The sequence below is a fragment of the Fundulus heteroclitus genome, unplaced genomic scaffold (genome assembly GCF_011125445.2).
Source record: "Fundulus heteroclitus isolate FHET01 unplaced genomic scaffold, MU-UCD_Fhet_4.1 scaffold_176, whole genome shotgun sequence".
In the NCBI taxonomy this organism is placed as follows: domain Eukaryota; kingdom Metazoa; phylum Chordata; class Actinopteri; order Cyprinodontiformes; family Fundulidae; genus Fundulus; species Fundulus heteroclitus.
In genome coordinates this window covers 313530-331715 of record NW_023396588.1, presented here as the reverse complement: position 1 = coordinate 331715, position 18186 = coordinate 313530, and the positions used below count along the sequence as shown (strand labels likewise).

The window sequence follows — 18186 nt, the reverse complement described above, 5'->3', positions numbered from 1 at the left end:
CACAGTCCAGGTACAAAAATAGAGACACGGTAGAGTGGAGAGATGAGGCAGAAGACAGGTGTAAGTAAGCCGAAGGATAATGGGTGACACCTGAGAGCAATGAAGGCAAGAAGGTGAGGGAGACCAATGACAGAGATAGGAAATGACAAAATCAGAACACAAACACCCAGGGATCATGATCCCTTTAGGGAAGTGAGCGTTCTAAACATTACCTGTATGCTGATTAATAATGACTTACAACAATATTTTTGTGAGGCAAGAGTTCAAGAGAGAAAAGGGATTTTACCTAAAAGTTTAAGAAACTGCCTGAACATCTAATTAATTGAACCAAAGCATGAGGGATAAAACAGGACAAGGTAGTGCCTATTGTGGGTAGTTTCTTTACTTCCCAAGAACCACTTGAGTTCCATGGCTTTGCTACTTCAGTGCCTCTCTGGATTACAGAGATGGTGGCCTTTACCATCAGAAGGGGTCCTGTCTTTGAGGAGGTCACTTTTAACATTGCTCGCAGGGGTGGCCTCTCCTGATATTTTGTTGTTGGGATGTGCAGAGGCTCATTTAGCGCAATCAAAATCTGATGAGTTGATCACGCTTGGTCCAGACACAATTGGGCAAAACTCGCAAAAGTCTTCTCGGAGTCTGAGCTTACCACACTCCTTAAGAGGACAATATATTTAAATAAATGCTGTACACAAAATATAACTAGGCAGAGTTGTTTCTCAATTTAAGGTTTCAAACACGTGTTCTTTTTGTTGAATAAAAAGTCTCAGTAATACCTTTAATATTTCTTTGCTACCAACGCGATTATTTTTGTTTGTTTGTTTTAATTTGGGTTAAAACATCCAGTCTGACTATACTTGTCTTCTTCTGTGTTGCAGATCTGATACATTAGAAGAAACTGCTGAGATTTACTCCTAACAGGTGAGTCAAAGATCGCTGTCTACTAGTTTGATTTGTCGTCAGTATGTACCAGGAGCTCAAATTCCTCTGTCTTGGGGGATTTGTTGTGTTTTGAGGTATGCTGTGTCTATAAAGCTGCTGGATAGGCTGTTTGGGACAACATTTATAGACCAAAACTGGGAGAAAAATAAGCATAAGTGCTCCTTCACCTGAACTGGGACATTCCCTCCTCCGTGGAAAAACTGTTTCATTTACCTCCATCAACTTGCTAGATTTGTCTACATGTGGTATGTTTTTAAATATCACATAAAGTATTTATTAAAAACAATATGCTTTCTTTTATCAACTCATAGGCTCTAAGGGAATTGCTGTTGTTTCTTTGCACCACTGTGCTCATTGTAATTTCTTAGGTAACCATAGCTTTTACGCACCAATGCTTAAAGAAATTGCTTATTTTTTGTCTTTTCTTGCCCATAAACTGCATTTTTAGACTATGGGTCTGTATTTATAATGGCGCTATTGCTACAACCTCTTGCTTGTATTTTGTTCCATTAGTCGGCAGTTTTATATTTGGTATCATTGTGAGGATGTTATATCACTTTGGAGGCTTCACTCTATGGGGGTTTAGTTACAGTCGGGCACTGAATGTGCTTCTGATCGGTTCAGCTTAGAGTTTGAATGGTGCATCTCAGTGTTTGAAGATCTTTTGGGAATGTTACTGCCTTTTCTTGAAGTGTCTCTATTTTAAACACAGAAGTTAAGCTGGAAAGTGCTGAGGGTTGATTTGTACCGTCTGCAAACTGTAGCATGTGACTGCCGAAACAGAACCTGCAAACGGTGAGCCTACATGTAGTTTAATTAAGTAACATTTGCGACTGAAAATAATATTCAGTTGTCAGCAGCATGCAAAACATTCTGAATGGTTAATAGTTTTGCGCCAAATGGACTCCTGACAAAACATGTTTATTATGCAAATGATTGCTTAGGGCTGATACAAAAATTTTATAAAAGAGGATGGCATGCTAAACTGCTAATTACAATCATTTTCTATACCTTTTTCTTTTCATGTGTAGACAAAGCCAATGCAATTTCCTGCAACTAGAGTATACCAAAATATGAAAAAAATACTATATATATATATATATATATATATATATATATATATATATATATAAATATTACACATAATTTACTGTAGAGGAATATAAACCTTATGTGTATTTGCCACACAATGTAGGTCAAGGTTACAGACTGCAAACCTCCACTTTTCTCATGTAGTGTTGATGACTGTGCTGTTTTTATTGTGAGCTGAGCAAAAATGTCTGTCTTGTTTTTGCTTGATTGTAATTACATCCATCGTGAACTGATCCCGTAACCTCTGAAAAAATAATTGTTCCAGAGGATTTTATTTTGAGGAATAAGATGAAGGGGGCTGAATACAAGCACACGCTATAGTTTTTAGATGTTTATTTGCTAAATATTTTCTATGACTCATTTTCCTTCTCCTTTACTCAGTTCTGTGGTACTTTATAGGGGTCTATCGTGAACCCTAAACTTAACCCTAATTCCACCCTAACCCTAACCCTACAAATATGATGGCTGAGTCCAACTCCCAGGTATTTATTTATTTGTTTATGCTTAGCTTATTCTGAATTTGGCCAACTTATAGGGACCTTAACACCTACAGACTCATTTAAGCACATTTTAACTTAAATCTGCTGCAGGTTACTTTCTAGAGTTGTGAATCCAACGGAAAATTATGAAAAATATGGATTTAAAAGATTAGTTGTATTTACGTGTCAAGCAATATATTACAAATGCTGTCTCAGGATGCTTTTTGTTAAATATCTAAACTAAACTCAAAGTTTTCATCAAAGACAAGAAGTGTTCAGTTATTATAGGCATTATGAATGGGTAGGTTTTTAGTATATAACTTGCAGATTACTAGCTGATCAAGAAAAAAAATAGTGCATCATTAACTAAAACGCCACAAAATAGATTGAAAATAATACAGTGTTCTAAAATTTTTAATACATTTAAATCAACGGCTTGTAATAGCTCTAAAGAGCCCAGATCCATAGATTATTCAGTGTTACCAAATAAAAATTATTGGCTTCTTTAGAATGCAATCAAAGCAAACCAGCAGATAGATTTTACTTTCCTTTAACAAAAATGAAATGCATGCAAAGTAGAAATTTGCCTTGAAGGTGGGAGGACAAGCATATTTGAACACGGTTTGAATAAGACAGGAAAAATGCAAGCCGCAAGTCCTGGCATCACCTGCTGTTCCCCTGCTGCAGAACGCTGCTTTTGTAGAAAACACAGTGCGGTGTCTGCTTTTCCGCACTCATAAAAACAATCAAATATGAGATTCAAGTTCTCCCTTGATTTCTGATTTTGTAAATACTGGTGATGCATGCTGGAATATATTAATGAGAATGCTTAACAAAGCATTTGCTGTATTCACCATGTGGAAACCCTATAAACAAAATCTGCCAGCAGGGAGTGATAGTTTTAGTAAGTAGAGCATGCAGTATTACATAACACGTCACTACTATGTTTCCATGTTTAATTACCGTCATTGTTTCCTGAACAGCCCCATGAGGACTCTTGGCTGTACTGAGCCATAATTTAAACTATGAGTCATTATCACAGGAGTTTGTTTTAGTATAAAGAAGCCATGGAGAAGTGGATCCATTTCAGGTGTTGCACGGTGTGATGGTTGATCTCTGCTCTGTGGTGCTCCAGCTTCCTCTCTCCTCCTCTTCATGAGTAATCCTGATGAACAGATGGGTGGAGGAGGCAAAAAAAAAAAGTGGCAATGCCAGCTGGTTACACTGCCTTAACGCCGTCAATTAGAATCCTCCCCCTCGCACCTTCTGCCCCCACTTTCCCATCATGCCCTTTCCGTTCCCGTTAGCACTTTGGCCTGCTCTGCCTCATGGCCGTCCTGCCCGGTTCCGTGTCTGTTGTTGCACTTAGGTGATTGGCAATTGCGTTCTTAGCTGGCCAAATTGAATGCTCTCACATTTTCATTAATAATTCAAAAAGATGTACATGAAATCTCAGTTTAATGATTCAACAACCATCTTTCTCGACAAATGTGCCCAAATTCTGAGACCACAGAGTAAGCCATGTTGTATTAGGGCCCCAAGTCACAGAGCAAGGTCACGTGTATCGTTTAGCTCATCGATACCTTTCACTTTGCAATAGCACCCAGGAATACCAATGAGACTTGGCTCATTAAAGGCCCAGAAGGATTTCCAGCATGTGCCCATAGTCATGCTGCATTGAAATGAAACCCGTATTGATTTTAGATCTTGCAATCCAGTGTGCAAGCTCTTTTTATACTTCGCTTCAACAATGCAGTTAACATACTCCCACCTGGCCACTTCAAAACCTGACGAGTTCGACATTAAATGGATTTTCGGAGAAGGTTTCACAATGAAGGGAAGGCCCATGTGATACATTCTAAAGCAATACTTTGCATTTATAATAAATGGAAACAGTGCAGTGCAGCATTACACCTCAATTTCCTTTTCTGTTGTTTGCAACGATTGATTGTCAAGTGTCCATTTTCCTCATTCTGCTTTTGCACAACACTGTTTTATTACGCAAGAGTTTAGTGCACAGGTTAACTTTTTTAATTTAAAGGTAGAGTGGATGACTTTTTCGGAAATATAGGCAATAAACGCACTAGTCCCTTTTTGAATGCCTGCGAATGCGCAACACCGTCTTATCTGCTCTTCCGCTCATCGTGGGTCGTGTGAAAGAATCTCCCAGATATACTCTGGTCTTGTTTCTTCTGAGGCCTTCCTCTGCTCCTCAAGAACTTTTTAGAGCATCACAATGATTGTGAAGTAGATAAGGTGATCTCCCTGGAACTCGAATCAAATCTTGTTCCTGCTGAACAAGATTTGATTTACTTTTTTAATGTCTAAAAGCAAATAGGCAAGGCAAGTTCAGGGATTTTAATTTTTCTAACACATTTCAGTAACAACAACTCAGTTGGTGTAGGATTTATTCTAAGCTTTTGTAGTTCATTTGGCAGAATTTGGACACTTTTTGGACAAAATCAGGTCTAATAGTTACAGCCATCAAGCTCAAACGCCTCCTACCAATATTACCCTAAAGGAGCATGTTTACGTTAAAAACTACTGGCCTAAGCACTGAACCCAGGAAAACTCCATGAAGTCTAGCAAAGTTGGACGACCTATCATGAGCATGGATAAAATAAGATCTGTCTGATAAATTGGCAAACCATCTAAATAACTCTTACTTAAAGGTATAGTGGACAATCTTTGGGCTTCAAGTTCCAGGGAGATCACCTTATCTACTGGTTGTCCCACATGACAATCATTGTGATGCTCTAACAAGTTTATGAGGAAATGAGGAAGGCCTCACTCCTTCCCTGACATACAAATCCAAAGAAATGAGGAAAGATATGAAGAAGAAAAATATAGCTTTCCACAGAACTGACCCATCCTTGGGTAAAATATCCATGAACTTCCAAAACAGTGAAAAAATAAATTAATAGGAAATTCTACAAAAGTAAAAAAATCGCAGAAATGTCTGGCCCGCCCCAAATTGTTCAGGAAGAAGATGGGATCCTGTCCCAGAGATGAACAAGTTTTGGTGTGAAATGTGCCCATCAACTCCAGAACAAAAGCAACAGAACTTGTGAAGATGCCAGCTGAAGCTGGTAACAGTGCGTCACTGTAGACAATTAAGAGTGCCGAGAATTAAACCAGTACTTCCAAAAACCACACAAACAGCCAGGTTATAGTTTTCAAATTTACTAAAGAACAAAAACATCTCAATAGTATGATGAAACTAACATTGATGAGTTTGGTCACATTCACCACCTTTACATTTGAAAGAAAATAGAAGTTGCTTTTACGTACAAGTCGGAAAGCACCGTCCCAACTGAGAATTATGGGATTGCCACCATCATGTTGTCAGTGTTTTACTGCAGGAAGGACTGACTTATGCTGTGTTTACAGCACATCAGTCTGGACAGGACTGATATACTTCACAAAATAGATGCTTCACGTGGAAAGAATAGAATAGAACGTAACATTTTTATAGTCCTTGTACAACAATTAGATATGATGCAAGTACAACAAAATTACGAGGGCTACATCGGATGATATTTGTACCAAGTGCAGGTTAAAACACAAAGTAATACAAAGAACATTATGCAGAAATGTTGAAGCAACATCTCAAGGCATATGCCAGGAAGTTAAGGCTACACAAGTAAGTCTTCCAAATGGGCAATGACCCTAAGCATACCACCAACATGGTTACCAAATGGCTTAAGGACAACAAAGACAGTGATTTGTGGCGCCCATCACAAAGCCCCAATCTCCTTCCAATAGACCAGGGGGTCTGCCACCTGTGACTCTAAAGCTGTGTGTGAGAATGGTGAACTACAAGCTTGACACAATTACACCAGTTCTGGGTAACCCAGGAGGAATGGGTGAAATTCCAACAAACTATTGTGTAGTTTGTTAAATAAAAAAATGTGTTCTGACATTTAGCAAATAGAAATAGTACTAGTCAGCCTACATGACTGATACTGGTACTAGTTCTAATTTAGCTAGAATTTATGTTTCTAAAAGAACAATACGTTTTGTAATAAATAAATAAATAATGTCATGAAAGAGAGCAGACCATAATGCTTGACCATGTATTTTGCTAAATGTATCATTTGTCAGGTATAGTAAGGCATAGTAATCATTCTGTATATAAACATTTGACTTTGATGAATGCAATAAAAAAATCTTCGTAATTTAGGCCTTTAGCAAACAGAACGAATTTTGATGATCCTAATTGCCTTAAAATAGAAAAAGTTTAAGTCTGATCAGACAGTGAGAAATAATAGTTGTGTGTGCTTCAATGGTGTATATAAAAATCTCTTTTAACTGTATATTGTTCACAATACTTTGTATGACCGAGTAAACAACGACCTGTGATGGACCTAGTCAGCCTCCGCACTGACTCTGCCAGCAGATTTTGAAGAGATTACATTAGACAGGCGAGGCACATGGACAGAGCTGCACACGCTCATATGTGCCCACTGGCACATCCGCAGTCCGGCCACAAGGAAGCAAACAAACAGATTTCTACTGCTGGATGAATGTGTGCGATTGTCTCAATGTTACACTGAAGAGGCTGCAGTATACATGAATACAGTGCCTTGCAAAAGTCTTTACGCCCCTTGAACTGTTTCAAATGTTTTCACAATACACCAATAACCTCAATGTTGTGGGATTTTATGTGATAGAGCAACAGAAATTAAGTTGTGAAGTGGAAGGCTAAATTAAAAAAACAAAATCATCTGTTTTCATTTGTCACCTTAACTGTAATACTGCTAAATCAGAGACTGAATCTGCATCAGAGAAAATGCAGGTAATGGAATTAAAGGTAAAATATTATAGGTTCAAAACAACTTCTGTATCTAAGTATGAACAATGGAATATTCTGAGTCCAACTATGCAGTTTTATGTGGGAATCTTTACCACAGCGTTGTCACATAGAGGCACTCCTCTATGCTGCCTTTATCATGGCTTATCTGTTGCACCAGTTATATTACTGCAGGCAGGACCCCCACCTGCACATGAACTAAATCATGCAAAGTATACAAAATAAAGAAATAAAGAAATGTTGCATTCAAAAATACCTTCTGAAATCTTCTCAGCTTGAACTAAAAGGGTGTTGAGAAATTTCTGCAGGGGGACACCATCTTATTTCATACCGTACCTTACTCTGTCTGAAGGTCAATACTGTAGAAGTAGTAATCACAGCAGGTTCACACAACATTGACTCTTAAAACACATTACTGCCGAACAAAAAGGTCTTTAGTTTTAATTTTCTATTTACAAGGCACATTCATAAACAATGAATTGCATTTAGATTAAATCTTATTATGCTAATTTCAATCACACGTTTCTGTTAAATGATCAGCTGCCACTTGTGCAGGCAGCTGCTGTGCAATGTTCACTTGACGGGTATTTAACTGTTTAAATCTTGGTGCCTTTGATGGTTAATATTGCCCCTAAATTGATTTTTGGCTACATTGAGACACCCTAGGGACAGAACAATAGACATCCTACTGTTTGTTTCTTTTAAAGGCTTGCTGCGACAAAAAATAGTCCCGCGTGCTAATAAACAGACTTAATGGCATGAGAGAAAAGTATTTGCTTCTATGTAGATTTTGTCTTTATTTAGAATTATTTTACTTTTATGCCACATTTGTCATATCGTCAAACTAATATAACTATATGTTGTGTTTGGATAATCCAAACACAACATTTTGTTTTCAAATGATGATTTGATTTATACACAAAATAATGCTTCAAAACCAACCTGAATTAAATGCGACTGACCACATTTTTGCTTCAGTTTCATTATTACACCCAGACCTGATTAACGCCTAACCTTCAGGATCAAGAAATCACATAAATAGAACACGTTTGACTGCATGATGTAGACTAAATTATCTTTAAAAAGCAACACATCATTACTTGAACTAAAGAAGCACAAAATAGAAATGCTCACTGACATCTGTCACTCTGGAAAGGATTACAAAGTCATTTCTAAGGTTTTTGGGACTCTGGCGATCTACAGTGAGACCCATCATCCACAAACAGAGAAATTAAAGAGTAAACCATCTCAGGAGTTGTCAGCCTGCCACAATTACTCCAAGAGTGCATCAGTGACTCATCCTTACCACGGTAGGCTTCACTGGACACTCAGTCAGTGTTCATGACTCAGCAATAGGAAAGAGGCTGGGCAAAAAGCGCATCCATTGGAGAGTTCCAAGACAAAAACCACTGATGATCGAAACGAACCCACAGGCCCCTCTCCCATTAGACAAACAAAAATCTTAACGATACAGTGAGACACTCACTGCCAAATATTTGACTGCAATTGTTGCCATTACTTTTTCAGATAAGTTTTTTTTTCCGCCCCCATTATTTTCCCCATTATTAACATCTGAAAGCAAAATGTTGTGTTTACTCAGTTTAGCTTTGTTTAATAATAAAATGTGATCATGTAAAAGACCTAGGCATGATAATAGTTTTTCATAGAACTATAAGTACATGAGCAGAAATTATACACCTTCTCTCTAAAGCAACTATAAAGAGAAAAATGATATAATCCAATGATGTAATCCAATTGTAGTCAACTTTACACCATTGCGAACATCAATGTTTCTAAAAATCTGCAATTCAATTTTTTTCCCTCGAAACAAATCAAATCGAATGATTTAAAACGTCAAGGTATTAGCATGAGTTTTAAAATGTATATGTAGGTACCGTCACTTTGTACCCTGGGCCACCCCTGCCTGCCGCTTCAGCATTACTGCAGTGGTAAACAACCCAGAAGGACAAAAGCCCCCATGGGTCAGTGTCAGAGGAGTGGATGGGCACTGTCATGGCATGAGGCATGCTGACCATCAGCACATAACAAAGCCTCAGAGAAAAGCAGGCACCAGGGGATTTCTGTGGATGCTGCTGGAAAAACTGACCCGGAAAGCTAACGCCACGCGCGCGTGTGTGTGTGTGTGTGTGTGTGTGTGTGTATGTTTGCACATGTAAAAGAAGCTGAGAGAGTTTGTTTTGATTGGGTGGCTCTGTGTGATCCGGTTTTGGAGCTGTTGGAGACAAAGGGAACTGCCACTAGTGTCAGTCTTTCTTTTTCTTTGTGAAGAGATGATGTCAGTGTAGCAAAAGTTCTTCCGACATAACGTCCAACAAAGCAGAAGGCTTTAGATAAAGTCAGCAGATAAATCCTTTTGGTTAAAACAATTGAAACCACTGGCTCAGGAAAAAAAACAACAACATAACTTTAAGTTGCAGGAGTTTAAGATACGAGTGCCTGTAACTTCTCTGTTTTTGCAAAGTTGCAAAGATAAGCTTATGAACTCTATCTTGCTTAAAAATGCATGAAACAGATGAGCTCTGTTGCTCAATAGGTCATTTCAACATTTATGCATTTTCCTGGAAATAACTGTATCAGCTTTAATACCTGATCATTCCAAGGTACTAATGGCAATATAAAAAGATACAAATCTGGTATGAAAAGCCTCCCCTGTCGTTGAAGATTAGTATGAAGATGTTACCAATTTTTTCCTTCAAACTCAAGGTAATGTTTTGGCCCAAAGGAAAAAATGTTTTTATCTTGTCATCTATCTATTGGCTAGAGTGAGTTTGCCAGAAGAGACAGGAAGATTGGAAACGAGCTCTGGACCATTAGGGTATTAAATTGGTTGAGAGAGCAAAAACAGCTAGTGCTTTGTATTTTTGTACGGAGTCAGAGAACCTCAATACTATCAGATCTAAAATGTTCTATACCCAGGCAGAAATGAAAGAAGTCACTATAGAGGTTCTACTTCAGATATTTGTGTTCAACAAACTTACCCACTTTATCCTTAATGTCACACATCTAACCTTAGAACAGTGAGAGATCCTTAAATATGTCCTAAATCTGTTAAAAGTACTATGGATGAGCAATTTCAGAGGTGTATAGGACATGAAGTTGCCGAGATGAATTTTAGAGATGGACTTCTTTTGAGATATGCTGTGCATTTTTATTTAAGGTAAAGCAAGGCGACTCATCTTTGACAGCAGTTGTTACCTGGTTCCACCTTCATGAATCAAAACCCAAAATTGTGTAGACATAGACTGTTCGAGTGAAAATAATGCAACAATTATGAATTTGTACAGATCTCATTGTTAAACTTTGTGCGGCCAATTTTATTCTGGAGACAATTTGTAGTTGGTCAAAACATGATTTATGGAAAAAGAAAAGGGTCCAAGTTATGGGCCTTGAGGTATTCTCTTATAGAGGTTTTAGTAAAAGGCATTTCACTACAATCACTTGTGTTATTTACATTTAGCCTGTTGCTGTAATTGCAATTTCTCAAATTCCCGCGGCTGAGTAGTAGATTCTCACACTAGTAGCTGATGGATCATGTTTTCAGTGTCCGTGGTTCAGAGTGTACCTTGAAGAAAAAATATTTGCAATTTCTACACTGCAAATTACAGATGCTGTAATTGAAAGATCAGTTCCATACAATCAGAGATCTATACTGGGCAGATAATAGAGCATTCCTTTTTGTCTAATCTTGCTGAAAACAGTTTGAGTCAGTACAATTATCTCGTAAATATCTCTGTCAAAGTGATTTAATATGACTGCAATTGTGACTGCATTTTCCATCCCTCCCTACAATTCTCTTCCTGCCTCCCTCGTCTGTCATAACAGGCTGGGATCCGTCTGTGGCTGTTAGCGTGACTGAGGGCTGAGGGGTCACAAACATCGAAGTTTCCTTAAAGCTTTGCAAACTCTGGGGCAGTGGAAATCTTTAGTTCACTTCAGTACATTTGGTGGCTTTGAGAGATACTGACTTTTTATCCAGAGCATTTTGGCAAGAACAAAGAGGGTACTGGTCAAACAGTTTAACGAACAATGGGTACAGTTTGATAAACGGCTGAACCTTTGATCGTGTAATTTCATAATCGAGCACTATAAATAATTTCAACTTTCTGAAAGAAAAGAAATATGCATATTGTACAGAATCAAGAATATTTTACTGTCCCCGCATGTTACCGTGATGGCATTTGTTTTGAGACAGACAGGCTCCGTATGCACACAACTGCAAAATGGGAACTAATAGTATGTAATTTTTTCTTGAAATTAGTGTACATGTCCTTGATTTGAGCAGATAAATAAGATTATTTGTCAATGGACTGAGTGTTTTTACCCCTAAAATAAGATAATTAGATATACTGTACTTGAAATAAGATGACAGAGATGAGCTGCTCTTATTTTAAGTGCAAAAATCTTATTCTATTGGCAAATCATTTAAACTTGCCTGCTCAAAACAAAGACAAATACACTAATTTCAAGCATTTTTTTTATCGATTTTTAGTTCCTATTTTGCAGTGATATATACCAGTACACACAATAGACATAGACATATTTTTAAATATAGAGATTAAGTCACTCAGTTAAAAGTTTATCTATTATAAAATCAGATGTGGCCTCTTTTTGATTGGAGGTCTACTCAGTTTAGACATTATTTATGTCACTGGATAAAATTCTGCAATAAACAGGAAAAGTAAATGTAGTTTCTGGACATACAATATGTTACTTAACATTTAATGATCAGTATTGTAGTTGCTGATTGCTCTTAGCTTTGATAGCTGTTGTGATCCTGCTCTCTAGCTTTCATGTCTGCTGCAGAGTAAAGACCCTGATCCATAAAGGGCGTTGGCTGAAATACTGTGATGAGATGCTGCTGCTACCTTGTCTGTTGTTTTAAATCTGAAAACAAAAGCATTTCGGTCACCACTTGCACATGTAGCAGTTTGGGTATTTCATAAAATCTGCTATCCCAGCTAACTCTGATAGCAAGGGTTGTGTCAGTTCACAGTTCAGTGACTGTGTTCGTGCCCAGCCAAATAAATATGTTGTGAAATTTTTCCCGACGACATGGTTATACTCAGTCCGCTAACCACGAATTCCAACTTAAAGAGCCATAACTGGGCAGCGGATGAGTGCGGCTCCACATCAACCCAGATAAGACAGTGGAGATGCTAGTGGATCCAAGGACAGTTGGAGATCACCTCTCGGCGGCTCCGCGTGGGCACGACGTCACATTGGTAATGGCGTCCGTTGGCGAGCACAAGCGTTTGTGCTCAGGTCCATCAGTGTCTACACTACAGAGCTACAATTGAGTCAATTTTAATGTGTGGCATTACGTGGTGGTTGAATGACTTGACTTGAAAAATCAATAACTCAGATGTTAACCTTGATTAGCAGGAATATGGGTACGACAGCTCCTATAACGCTTGAACAGACTAGCTTCAGACAGGCAGACTGTATTTTAACAGATTCCCTCCCACGTTCTGTACCCTGATGACAATAAACTCAGGACAAAGTTCCAGAGTTTCTTTTTTAAGCATAATTGGTACGAGCATCCCTTCCGTATCAGTTCAGGTTTTTCTTTCTAATCATGAGATTATGGTGCTGTTTTAATTAACATTACATTTTATTGTGTATTTTTTTTAAATTTACAATTTTCTAAGAGATCTTGTTAATCATGTGCTTTTAAATGAATTAGTGCTTTTTTTCAAGCAATGAGTTTATGAAATCATTTATGTATGATCTTTGTGATCTTTTGGATGTTGCTGTGCGGTATAACCCCTGTGTCCAAGGCAAATTTCTCCCAAGAGAGACAAAAAGATTCTGACGCAGAATAACAGAGTTCTCTCTAAATGTATTGCTCTGTCACACCAACCCATTGCTGTGGTAAAGAAGCTAGGCTTCGTTCAAATTTTGTAGCTATAGAAGAAATGGCACGTCCTCTCCATAAAACATAGCAAACTGAATGCTGGACAGGAAAGCCAGTGATCATGTGTTTTATAAGACTGCCTATGGTTTTCATTAGACAATCAAAGGTTGGAGGGTTTGCCCGACGTCATCTCTGCAGAGGTTGACATCCCACCTCATGTCAGTGCACATAAGCTGCCAGTAGCATGCGGATGAGGAAGTGCCCCTATCCGTACTATTTTTAGCTCAGCTAAACAACCATGCTCCAGTTAGAGATATACATATTTTACTACAGCCTCTTACGTGGTGATAATGCACGGGGTGGTGCACTACTTACTCAAAAGAGGAGTTAAGAGAAGAACTGAAAAGAAAAAAAATAAATTGATTTACATCAGAACATTAATGCAGGTTTTTTTTAATCATTCTCCTGAAAGATAAATTGTCCTCACTCAGGGGAAAACAGACCTCCATCCACTGTATTTCTAAGCTTTGTTGTTTATCTTTTTCTGTTTATGATCTAACTTTTGTCTTATTTATCTGCATCTTCATCCAACTTGGAGCTTTGTTGTCCTTGGTGGCATGTACAGCCAATGTTGACAAAAAAAATTGACTTTATGTGGACATCTGCAGAGACACCTGGCGTACCCTAGTGGGTTGGTGAAGTTGATGTAAATGACATTGGTTTTGATGTTGAGCAGAGAGTAGAAGGGACTAGAAGGTAAGAATTAGACTTTAATGTATTGGCACAGGGATTCCTCATTGAATAAAAACAGGCTTTGCAGCAGGGCTCGCAGGATTCCCAGGATTCCATACTGCAGAGCTTATAATCAACTGCCCCTTTATGGAGTACAGTTTACTAGAACTCATCCCACTTCGTCTTCAGAATGGCCTTAATATTGTGTGGCATAGATCCCACGCGTTGTCAGTATAACATTCCTCAGATATATTTTTCTACATTGATACTTTAGCATCGTAGGGAGCCACAAATCTGCAGCTCATCCATGATGCAAGTCTCCTGTTTCACCAGTTCCCAAATGAGCTTTTCTGAATTAAGATCTGGAGATTGTGGAGGCCATTGGAGTACAGTGAACTCATTCTCATGTTCAAGACAGCAGTTTGAGAGGCATTTAAGCTGGAAGTACTCATCAGAGGATGAATACAATGCAGCTATTAAAGGACGGACTTTGTTAGCAACAATACTTAGGAAGGCTGTGGTACTTAAACATTGAACAGGTGGTACTAAGGGGCCCAAAGAGTGCCAAGAAAATACCCCCTTGGTGTTACAGCACCACCACTAGCCTGGGCAATTGATACAACGCAGAATGGATCTATGCTTTCATGTTGTTAGTGCCAATTTCTTGTTCTATGACCTAAATTCTGCAGTTTAAACCATACTTGTTGGACCAGAAAATGTTTTCTTATCTTTTGTTGTTTAATTTTGGAATATTTGCTGCAAATTGTAGCCAGAGCTTCCTGTTCTTCCTGTGATACACACCAGGCCCTAGCAGCAAACCTAATCAGACGTGATAGTTTCCAGCATCAGCTTGGGCCTTTTGTCGGAGATAGCTGTGATGATTCGTGGCAGAAATAAAAAAAAAGCTGAAAGGATAACAAACAGGAATAAACAATCATACATAAAAGTCAGAACTTGTCAGATCCAACATGCCACAGAGTCAATATCAATGACTAAGTCATATAAACTGGCTTTATCAAACTTATTCAGACCAGGCTGTCAAAGGCAATAAATCCCTCTTTCTCCCCAAATCTTTGTAACTCAGCAAGTAATCTTCATTAAGAAAAATATGGCTGAATGATATGAGTATCTGCCATGTGACTGGAAAGGTTGTTGTTTGTGTTAACAAGCAATTAAACAAGAGTACTTAATAAAGTGGCCCATAACTGCTTAAGCAAGGCAGCGGTAAGGGAGAGGAAAAAGAGGTGAGACAAAGAGTGTATGAATCATTGTATGCAGCGATGCAAGAAATGTGAAAAATTACTAATGACATAGTTATTCTAAGCTTGAGCTGTTTGTTGCACATGTCTCAGCATGGTTGGGCACACATCACTTTCAGCATAGTATTAGAAAAAACTGTGGAGAGAAAGGTAGTCGGAAATTTTAAGGGGTTAAAAATTCTGTAGTGCTCAATGGCACTGATTTGTATAACTTTTTACAACTTTATAGCACCAATGGTACATACTGTGCAATTTAAGACTGCAATAACCGATCAGCACCAAATGTAATGCTTGCATGCAGGTAAATAAAATCAACATTGCATGTACATAGAAAAACAAGGAAAGAAAGTGGCCATTGTTGATGTGTCAACTCCATCACACTCATGGGCTAGTTTTGGAGAGCGCGCAAAATAACACGACAAAGCAACCAGTGAAGTAATTTAATTACTGCTCAATAGCAGAGCTTCATGATATCTGTGACCTGAGAGTTGGTAAAAGGATAAAGGATGATGAAAGATGATCTACCCAATAGCTGAAGTCATTCCACTGATTCACTAAGTCGACTGTTATTATCAGCTTTGCTTTCTCTTTGCAGCCTCTGAGAAATTGCGCAGCGAGGAATTAATTTAGCCCTTTTGGCTTTAGGATGAATGTAATGCTGGGTTTGTGCATGTCTGTGTGCCAAAGAAATGTCTTCCACCACACCACACAGTACAGCCTCGTGGCTTAGCCTCTAATGATGAAATGTTCTCATAGCAGTCTTAATAAACGCATCCAAAGTGTGCAAAAAAGAAAACGAGCGAAAGAATTGTTGTTTTTGCCACTTACATGGTAAAGTTATGTATGTTAATATATTTATACATACAAACACGTAGGTGACCATTGTCTTGAAGACTGATCACACCTTGAAATGTTTCACATTTTGTCATGTTAAACTAACGTCCATGTAGGAGTGCCTTAATCAGAGAAATAGCTGAGTCCCATTGTAACTTTGGGGGAGCTGTAAAGATCCACAGCTCAGATGGGAAAATTCTTCGGGAGCACAACAATTGGTCATACTTTCCACCATCTCTTGCCTTTATTGATGAAATGCAAAAAAAAAAAAAAAAAAAACATAGAAAACCCCTGTTTGTAAAGTTATACAGGAGAGATAGCAAGAGAGCAAATATGGAGAAGAGGGTGCTCTGGTTGCATGAGGTCAAAATTTAAATTGACATGTAGAATGTGTTGCAGAAAACGGACACTGCACATCACCCCGAACACACAAAGCCCCATGGTGAAACATGGTGGTGGCAGCACCGTGTTGTGGGCTGGCTTTTCTTTAGCAGGGACAGGGAAGCTGGTCAGAATTCATGCGGAGATCTTTGGGGCTGAATGTGAATCTAAATACATGACTGTACTTGAAGAAAAGCTGCAAACAATATACACTTCGTCTTTGTAATTTTGGAATTCATTAGCTGCAGATTTTACCTTAGGATTTTTTCTTTAAAGAACAAAAAAATCAAGCATTTTCTACTCTTAATGTTCGGTATTTGTTGTTTCGAAAAGCTTGGCACGACGTTATATCTGCTACGGAATGATGCAACACTTTATCTACTGCAGCTGCACGGAGCATTATTATTATTATTAAGCTGAACATAAGATGTCACATTTTGTAATCACATTGCAGTGTTCTTTTACAATGAGATGATAAGCTTTAGCATGCGTGAACTGCCTGTAATGTGTTCAGTGATGTTTCTCTCTTTATCCCTGCTTTTCATCCCCCAGTGAGAGTAATACTCTATAGGACATGCCAGTGTAATTAGCTGTGTCCTGGGGTTGTGTTAGTTCACACTCACTGCCTAGCTCAGCTGGATAAAATCTACATGCGTATTCATTACCACTTTCTCTCCCTCAATGCCATCAGACATGCCTCCAGGCTTATCCAGCAGTAACTGACGTAGATATAAACAAGTGTCACGATCATTTCACCTTCTGATGCTTTTGAAGGCTTCAGTATCCTGAGCCCTTGGAACATGCTGATCGTATGAACGACCTGACTTCCTCAATGTCTGTAGGATATGACCCCCAACATTGTGTTCCCACTGAATAATCTTATCCATTTCTCAGCTCAGACAAACTGGGGTTTAAAAATGTTAATCTCATAGTAATTCTTCCAAAGCATTGATGTTATACGTATTTGATTTTGTTTAAAGGTGCAATTAGGGAGGAAAGTGCTACATTTGTGTAGTGGAGAAAACAACAATATTGTGTCTTAAATGCTCTGTCTATGAGGATCTAGGTACAAATTGTGTGTCATTACTGGGTTTAAACACAGTTTTTGCACCATAGCGCAATATCATCCTCTGAAGGGTTATGCAAAAACACTACATCATCGACGTAGAGCTGTACTTTCAGAGTTTCTTGAAAATTGTATCCAATGGCTTACAGTACCATAATACCAGGTGTAATGTCAGTGCACCTTTGCATTATTGGACATCTCCCTGTGGTGCCAGCACGTTATCCAGCAATTAATGTAGAGTGTATTAATCTCTACAGATCTCATCAGTCTATGCCTCCCGAAAGTTTTCTTTCCAAATGTAACCGTCTTCCCTGATGTTTATGGCAGGCTATACATGGGACAGTTAACTGTTAGTCTGATTAATGGCAGTCTTTGAGACAGTGCAGGATGACGCTTAGCATTGTTAAGAGTTCATTACTCTTGTCCAGATGGTAGGCGTTGTTCTTTTGAGTTTGCAATGCTTGACTAATGATATGGCAGTCATTTATCTGCAGGGTCTGCCTTGTGAAGCTGGACCCTGTACTACCGACACGCTCTAATGTAGCCATTTGTTCCAACATGGGGCCACTGTGACCTCTCTAAAACCCACATGCCAGGCATGCATTACATGACCGAAATTCTGAAGGTAAACCCACAACCTGTTAGCCACTTTTTTTTGTATCCTTCCTGATACCAATATTATAGCAATACTAAATGTGCAGGCTCCTTGAAAA

General features: G+C 38.5%; 1 protein-coding gene across 7 annotated transcripts in view; it reads left to right on the top strand.

Moving 5' to 3' along the window:
* Positions 1-878: 878 nt before the first annotated feature.
* Positions 879-18186, top strand: part of LOC105937515 (neuronal cell adhesion molecule a) — a gene marked incomplete at its 3' end in the record, with an annotated part of 39335 nt that continues 22027 nt past the window's right edge. For all 7 annotated transcript variants that reach the window (XM_036129491.1, XM_036129488.1, XM_036129486.1 and 4 more), the window contains 1 exon segment: positions 879-921.